The sequence below is a fragment of the Acipenser ruthenus genome, chromosome 3 (assembly GCF_902713425.1).
Source record: "Acipenser ruthenus chromosome 3, fAciRut3.2 maternal haplotype, whole genome shotgun sequence".
NCBI classification, from domain to species: Eukaryota; Metazoa; Chordata; class Actinopteri; order Acipenseriformes; family Acipenseridae; genus Acipenser; species Acipenser ruthenus.
The window spans coordinates 14,817,035-14,825,785 of record NC_081191.1 but is presented as its reverse complement, the minus strand read 5'-3'; positions in this window follow the sequence as shown (position 1 = coordinate 14,825,785).

Below are 8,751 nucleotides of genomic sequence, written 5' to 3'. Positions count from 1 at the left end.
CAGTTAAAAAGTGAACATGCCAACATAAACATCTGAGCAGATGTTTCCAAAGTGTAGCGAGATTTTCACTGAACACATCCGCACCTGTGTAAACAACTACTTTATTTCTGAGAAATACCCCTGCAGCTGCAAAAGCTGACAAGCAGGCACCATGGTAGAAAGCAACTGATTTATTTAAACCGTTTGAAACACAGTAATAGTTAGAGTTGTACCATTCCATATATTACCCTTTATACTGCAAGCACTAACAAAAAGGTTTTCAAAAGCACATAAGCATGGATGTATGACTGGAGGACTCTTGCTTTACATCATGTTAAAGCATGGGAATATACTGATAAACAAAACAACACACTAATTATAAACCAGTAGTTTTATTTAAGGATAAGCATGGACTGGGTTGAAACCAGACTAGTTTTCGAGGGCCAATGCTGTTTTAATTAAGTAGCAAGCTAATTTATTTAATTAAATTAAAGCATGCAAGTGTCTCAGCTTCTTCACTTTTCATCATTCTTTTCCCATATCTTTTGGGGGTAGGTGGCAGGGTGCCACTGAGGCTGGTATCTTCATCGTATTATTATTTTTATCCATTCATGGTTTAGCGGCCTTGTCTTTTGGGGGGAGGTGGCCCTTCGTGCCACTTCCTAGTCGGCCAGCGTGCGGGTAGCTGTCAAGTATCCATGAGCAAGGTCTCCAGTCAAATTTATCATCCATCATTAATTTGTCTGTCAATTACAATCAATAAATCATTCACATTGCAGATTCTCCATTCTGAATCGAAAACTTGGTTGCGTTTCTGGAAAGGAGAATACACCCCTAAACAACACGTCATCGCCAAACACCATAAAAACTCCATGTGGCTTTCACTCCTGTCACTTCCTTTGTTTTGGCCTCCTCCTCCCCTACCACCACCTTGCAGCATGCCTTGTCCTGGGGGAGGTAGCCCTACGTGCCACTTCCTCTCTGCGTCACTAGAATGCATGATATCGTCTGTGTATTCGTCTAGTCGGCCAGTGTGCAGGCAGCTGTCGAGGTCTCCGGCCAAAATTATCATCCATCGTTAATTTGTCTGTCAATTGCAATCAATAAATCATTCACATTGCGGATTCTCCATTCTGAAATAAAAAGTAGACATGCTGTAGCTAGAACTAATTTCTAGTTAATTTTTTACTTGGCTGGAAGACCAGGGTACATTTACTTTCCATATTACCATAATACCTTGAGTATAGAATTTTAAAAGCAACTTAAAGTGACTGGACATTATGCAGATCTCCCTCCATGTTACTTGCCTGCTGAGTAACACAGGGAGATTGTAATACCAGCCATAACATAACGTCACAAGGCAAAAAAAAAAAAAAAACACTTTCTGGTTTCCTGAGTAGCATTACAAACTGTGGTACTGATTGTGCATATGTTTATGAGTGTGCAACTTTATTTCAATGGACCACTTTTAAGGGTCTAAAATGTAATCATAAACTGAATCGACAGGAAAAATTGAATTCCCAGACAACCAACATTTATCAGCACATGCTGTACCAGGTACCGCATTTCATATTCTTCAATTCATCTCCAGTACAATCAGTGCTGACGCAGAAACGACAGAAACAAGAACCTCTGTGTGAGACTGATAGAAGGGAGAAATTCACCACTGACTTCAGACATGCAGCTAAATCATGATAAGAATAATAGGCTGAAGCAGACCTAATATGTATTCCGTTTCTATTCCTTGTATCTCTTTCAACACTGAGATGAAACCTAAATGTTCAGCTCAGGAGCCAAATCTCCAAAAATAGAACTTCCACGATTTAAATTCTGCACAAAAACTCCACAAATAGCCTTTGTCTACCTTAACACAGACATTTATTTGGAGGGGTGCCAAAGTGTGGTTTGAATCACCAAGTTGCAGATCTTGACTGAGGACCACAGGGTGCGTTGCATTGGTCTATAGACGAAAGTTGTATGGAATTAATTCGTCTCATTGCCCTTCAGGCACCCACCTAACCGCCACCCACCCCCCTACTTTCATTTTTAATATACAGAACATGTTTTTCTGTGGCACTTGGAATTATACTGAAACTTTGTTACCGTACCTCTGGTAAATACATCGGTTGTCAGGCAATCTTGTAACAGACTGCAATATATTACAGCTTTACTATACAGCGCCTCTGCCTCAAAATGCAATTCACAGTATTTTATCACTGGTCCCCCTTCTCTTCTGTCTAAGACATTTTGGCTCTGATATGTATTTTATACTTCAGTTTGGAATATACAGATTGAAGTAACATTTGCTGTTGCTTCCTGGTAACAAATCACTTCCTGCGCTGTAGATCCTTTTCACTCCAATAGTCTGCAATTGGGCCATGTGACAACATTTTTTTTTTTTTTTTAAATAAGCGGAGAATCAAAAGAACTTCAAACCAAATGAGGTAGTGACAGTCTGCTAATGCTACTGAGAAAATGTTTTTAAAACTTTGGATAGCACTTTTTTATTTAATAGATTTTTACTAATAAATAATAATAATAATAATTAATAAAAAACTTTATATCAACACGCTGTCTTCTTTTGTATAAACACAATTGCTGCCAAAGACAAGATCATATAATATTGTTAACTTAAACTCCTTTGCACACAATTATGAGAAAACAATGAGCTGGACACATGCGGATAGAGAACTGAAAACTTCCAGCTGACTGAAGAATAGCAGTTTAGAGGGAGAACCTCAAAGGACACAGCAGGGAGAGCAAATGTTCAAGCAACAGACAACAAGCAAGGATGCTACAGAATTCACAACAGTGCCAGCCAAGCCTACAGTAAGCAAGTTTGGTCATGCTTTAATTTAAGGGCCACTTTTAAAGTTTATTAACTTTTAACAAGTACAACCATAAACAAATGCCAGTTTCATATATTAGGGTCATATGTATTATTATTTTATTATTTATTGTGTTCTATAGCACTTTTTATACAAAATTATCGCAAAGCACTGTACAGTACATAGCAGAAAAATAGTATTAACTAGATTGTTTTAGTTAGTTAATACATATTAACCTATTTATAAACGAACGAAAAACAAACAATATCACTACATTAAAAATCGTTTAAAGAGCCCTATTTCAAATGTATTTTCGACTTTGGAGTTCATAATCCAAAAGTAGGTATCTGAAATTTCCTCAGACTTTTTTTTTCTAAATAGATTACTATATATTAATTAATAATTAACAAAGAAAAAGCAGTTTGCTTTTAAGAATTATTGACTGACACAGTGATCTGCAAGGGAATTTATCTACAGGTAATGACAGTTGTGGAAAATATTATAAATGAATGCTAAACATGTTTTTGTATATAAGGACATTTTTAAATAAGTGTTTATGTTGTATTTTTGACTGCAATGCTAGGGCTGTCAGAAATTGATGTTGCTGTTTCAAGCAAGTTTCTAAATTGTAAAGCTTTTAGAATGCATTGGATTATGACCCCTCTACCCAATTGGCTGAGACAGTCCCTGAGATTTATAACAGAAACTAAAAAAGTGCCTTAAAGCAAAGTGTGATGGTATTTTAGTATTTTTAGTAGTTGTTTCGGGCAAAACTGTAGCTTGACATACTGCGACTCCTTTATAGTTCTGAGATAGAAAAGTTTACTTTTTTATTTTTACAGTAATCCGTCACGTATCCGCCCGTCACATAACCGCTATGATCAATCTCTTCAGCAACGTTAGTTTATTATTGAACAGAGAACATTAGTTCAGAGACTGTAGATCCTACCAAAGTTTTCGTACACTGTGCTGCCATTGCTGGTAGTCTCACGTGAGCTGTTCAGTGTGTTGATATGTAAATAAATCCTGTTTGCTTGCTGGGTGTATCAACTTCAACCTCTGTCTCGATCTCCTGCCTGTCACTCAGCAGCGAATGCATACATCCACACGGCAGACGGCTACTCTGTCACAAGCATTAATACCCTGTATCTTTCTAAACAAGGGATTTAGGGGAGCTCCCTAATAAAAGCTGAATCTCAAAACAACAATTGTGTGAATATAGTACCAGTAATTGTTACAGCTGTGTATAATGGTATTTAAAACAGGATTAATTTATCTGCCGTTTTACATATCCGCTGTGGCAGTGTGCCCTGCCCCTGTGCGTATTTTGTGTGTTATGTTGCGTGTGGTGTGTTAATGTTGGTGTATATGTATTGGTGCACGGGATATAATGGGGCTATGTAGCACGAGTGATTTAAATTATATAGTTGTATTTAGGCATGAGGATTACACAATCACTTCACGTGCAGATAAAATGTGTATTAATATGTGAGCACTCACTCACGGTTGAGTGTTCTGGGGTGGAGAACGGGAGAGAGAAGGATAAAAAAAACCTGTTATTTTGCTCTGTGAGCATTGTTTTTTGTCAAACCTTTTTATTTATTTTTGTTGCAGTAAACCGGCACAACAGCGCAATTCACATTTCACCTAGCAGTACTGTGTGTTCTTCCAGGTCTGACGTCTCCACCACCACCAGCCAGCCTGTCCACATCACCCTTACTCTGGTCCCACCGCAGTCGGAGATGCAACAGATTACTGTATTTTTTATTTTATTTAGTGTGTCCAATTATAATCCCCCCCCCCCCCCCCGATCAAGCCAGCTTCCGTTTTCACTTAGGAACTTGTGAGCAAATGTCAGCGAGCTACCGACCTCTGGAGGACAAAGGCCAGCCCTACAGGTGTCCACTCTGAGCTCACTGGATGACTGGCCAGCAGGGTTTGCTGTAGAGCCGTAAGAAACAGTCCCTGCTGGTTTTACTTCCCTAACCCATGGGAGCACCAAAGCCAATGTGACGCTCCCTTCGGAGTCCTCAGCGAAGACCGGCCTACTTCGCACAGCCACAATGCGAACCTGCACTGTATGACTCACCCTGCACACCACGTGGCTGTGCTTCTACCAGGTAAGCCACTTGGGGACCCCTAGAAAAGTTTACTTTTGAGGTGCAACAACACATAATAATAATAAAAAATATTATTATTATTTTTAAATGGCATCAAGAAAAAGCACAAAATACGGGAAAACATTCTAGAGAATTTCTAAGAAGAGCAAAAGAAAAAAGTCTCTCAATAAAGCTTTCCCTGGGTTAGCTAATGCAAACACCCCTGGTTGCAAAATTAATCAACCCCCACAATTACAGCAAATTGTCAAAAAATGTGTTGACACATCTTCATCTGTATGTCTCATCGGAGGTGTCCATATCATTTAGCTACAAAGCCCTGGAGGATTAATTCTGTTCACAATCTTATAATACTTCAATTAAGGGACAGCAAGCTGCCAGAGAGACTGCAGAGCATTTTACTTCTTGATGAGTCCTTAAGTTGTGCTGCAGGCCTATCATTAGTAGAATTTTTTTTTTCACAGCAGGTCGCAGAGTTTCTTACCATTTAAAATAAATGAAAAATAAAAAAAAGTTGTTTCCTGAACTGCTTTGTCTTTTTCTATTTGGGTTTTCTTTCTTTCTTTCTTTCTTTCTTTCTTTTATGCATCCTTTATTTCTTTCAAACTTATCTTTTCAACATGGTATCTGCTATAATCAATCGTGGTAAAGGTACCAGCAATAAGATTAGGTAGCATAGTGTTATGATTATTCTTATGATTATAATAAAGCTCATGATAAGCCAGCAATAACTCAGATTTCGATGGTGTTTTGTGCCATGTAGTGAGTCTTATGTCACGTTTCCATCTGGAATGTCTAAAGATATTTACAAGTTACATGAAGGTCAATGGTTGACAATAATGTATGTATCTTTTTCTGTTAGGATAATTTCTATTCATAAATTTCACCTCCTACCTCCAATATTTACCTGATAGTAAAATGAACTGACAGCCCTTCATTCACTTTTTTATTCTGCAGTTTTCATGGGGCGCCTTATGGAGTTCCAGTTTAAACCATGTTGATCTGGGTATATGCTGCAAATGGAAACAAACAGGGCATTTTCAAAGCCCTTTCAATTTGGTGACAGTGATAGATGGAAATACTGTATTTGTTAATTACTGGTTAAATAAAGCATGTGTATGAGTGGAATTGGTCATTTATATACCATTTTGTGCATTTCAGCTAAAATGTATGACGTTGTGCCACATAATACTATGTGAAAGTTAAGTAAAAGAGAGCTACAGCGTTTAAGTATCATATCATATAAACTGTAGCATCTTCAAAGGATGCGTTAAAGATTATTGGTGCAATAACATTCAAGGAATGTTGGGCTACATTGATATTCTTGGAAACATTAGCATGAGCTGAATGAAAGCAGAAAAAAAAAGTTTATTACGATGTGGGAAAATTCTGCAACTGCTCTGGTTAGTTATGCTACTGCCTACATCACACATTCTTTTCTTTGAAATTAAACTGGACCTTTTATGTGAACAGCGTTCAATGAAATAACACTTTCATCAACCTAACAGAGTTATGTGCTTGTGGTAGCTTGTAAAATTGCAGGAGCAGGCAATAAAATGAACTCCTCACCTCAACAGATTGTAATGATAATGTAGTTTTCACAACAAGCACATTATGCAGTTTATCTTGTTAACATTTCCCGTTGTATCATGGAGTTCACTTTAAGCCACATCAGTCAACATTATCTATTTAAAAGCATAAGAAAGTCAAGTAGACAAACATTTTGGATAATGTGACATCTGTATACCTGACTTGTATTGTGTTATTTAAATGTTATCATGTATGTTAATGCTTTACGACTTTAGAACCCAACGGTACACAGCCTTCCTTCAGGCCTTTTTGGGATACAAGGTATACACATAGAAAATAAGCATGGCAGACTGGGAGATTAGCAAGTCTATTTGAGTGCCAAGTAGCAATAATAACTTTTACAAATGGACACAAACATAAAATAAAATACCCTGTGAAGGTTATTAAGCAGAAAAATCGGGAAGATTTTCTTAAGACAGTGCACAAATGTCTTTAGTTTTTGTTAGAATGTAGTCATCGATAAATGACTTCTGTACTGTACTTCTATGCATTTATAATAGATGACGATTTGTAATCCTGCATAACACAACTGCACACTTTCTGGAATACATTTACTCTCCAGTATCTATGCTCCAATTCATGTTTTTCTAAGCCACCTGCCTGTCTCTTAATTACAGGTATAACGAAAAGAAAAAGACAAAACTCTCCTTATTAAATAGAGATGAATGCAGTATGCATGAGTCTAGAGTAAGAACACAAATATTAAACAAACTACTAAGTAAAATAAAAAAGAATATACTACAGTACATTACACTTTTTGTAATCTACATTTGCCTAGTGACAGCAGTGTTAAAGTTTTTGAAGACACGTTCCATTATACAGTTTCCATAAATCTTAATATAAGCTCCCATGGTGGTATATTCACTATAGGGAAATATATATCATTTTCTTAAGCAAAATTACAGAAAACTCAAGCGCAGAAGCTACATTGCTGTTAAGGGGTCTCTGTTGCTCCTGAATTGCTAACCCTTTCTACTTCTCACTTTTAATGAATTTGCCAGCACTACCCAATGTGTGCCAGCACCCATTGCAAACTCTGTTCATAATGACAATAAGGGAGATGACATTACGCAATGCAAGCACTTTGGAGATTGTGTTGGAATTTTTTTTACAGAATTTGATTGGATGAGTTTGACTAATGCACTCCTGGTAATCATTTGAAGGCTGGAAAGAAGGCAAAAACAGTACATGAATGTAACTAGAGCTAATATAGTTAAATAGGTTCTGTATCTGCCCTTGAAAATGGGAATGAATTTCTTGACAATGCAATTTTTCACACAGCAATTAGAATCCATAGGGAAATAAATTGCTTTTTTAAATGTTATCAGCTTGTTTCAATAAACTGTTAATATGACCTTAATGTTTAGGTAACACTTGCATATAATTTAATTTCAGCCTCTGAATATACTGGCACTAATGGTAGCCCCATTAATTCCAACCATTGCCAGGGCTATGTTCCAAGCATTCTCTCAGGTTAGTGAACCCAGCGCTAATAAAGAGTGTCAAATTGTAATAATTGTAATATTTTTTGGACAAGAGTAATACAATGCTTGTTTGTTTGTTTTAAAATTTCACGAGAATATCTTATTTCTATCCATTAAAGAGTAGCTTCAGATGTTTTTTTTTGTTTTAATTTGTTTTACATTTCCCTTCCTTAGAGATCACGGTTGTTCTGGGTTATATTGTTCCAATGTTCAGTTCTCTGCATCTGTCAATATGTATTTTTAGTAGTACTACTAGTACCATGTTACATTATAATACAGCATAACATAAAAACTCAGATACAATGTTATCTTTTGTTATCAAACACAGGATTGCCACTGATAGTGATTTGAATGTGGAGATTTCATAGATTCTTTCTCATCATTGCCTTGCTTGCAGGCCCCTGGCTTACCCCAGTGAAATGTTGCATGTTACCCACTCTCATGACTTTAAAGAAATATATTACAAAAATGCTCTCTCTTTATCACATGACATTTGCCATGGCTTTTGATAACATGTTAAACTAAAGCTTTTAAAACCTTGTTCTCAAACAAAAATACCCACTGTATCAAATATGAATGCTTAAATTATTACTGAACAGGCTGTGGGGTTTAAAACACAATGCAATACTTTCCCTAGCTTTCTGCTGAATTAACAACATTGTTCAATCAGAAACATTTAGTTGATTCCCAGCTCCTCACAAAGTTCAGCATTTTGATTGGTTCATCTGTCCTACATGCTCTCTCTAGCACAGG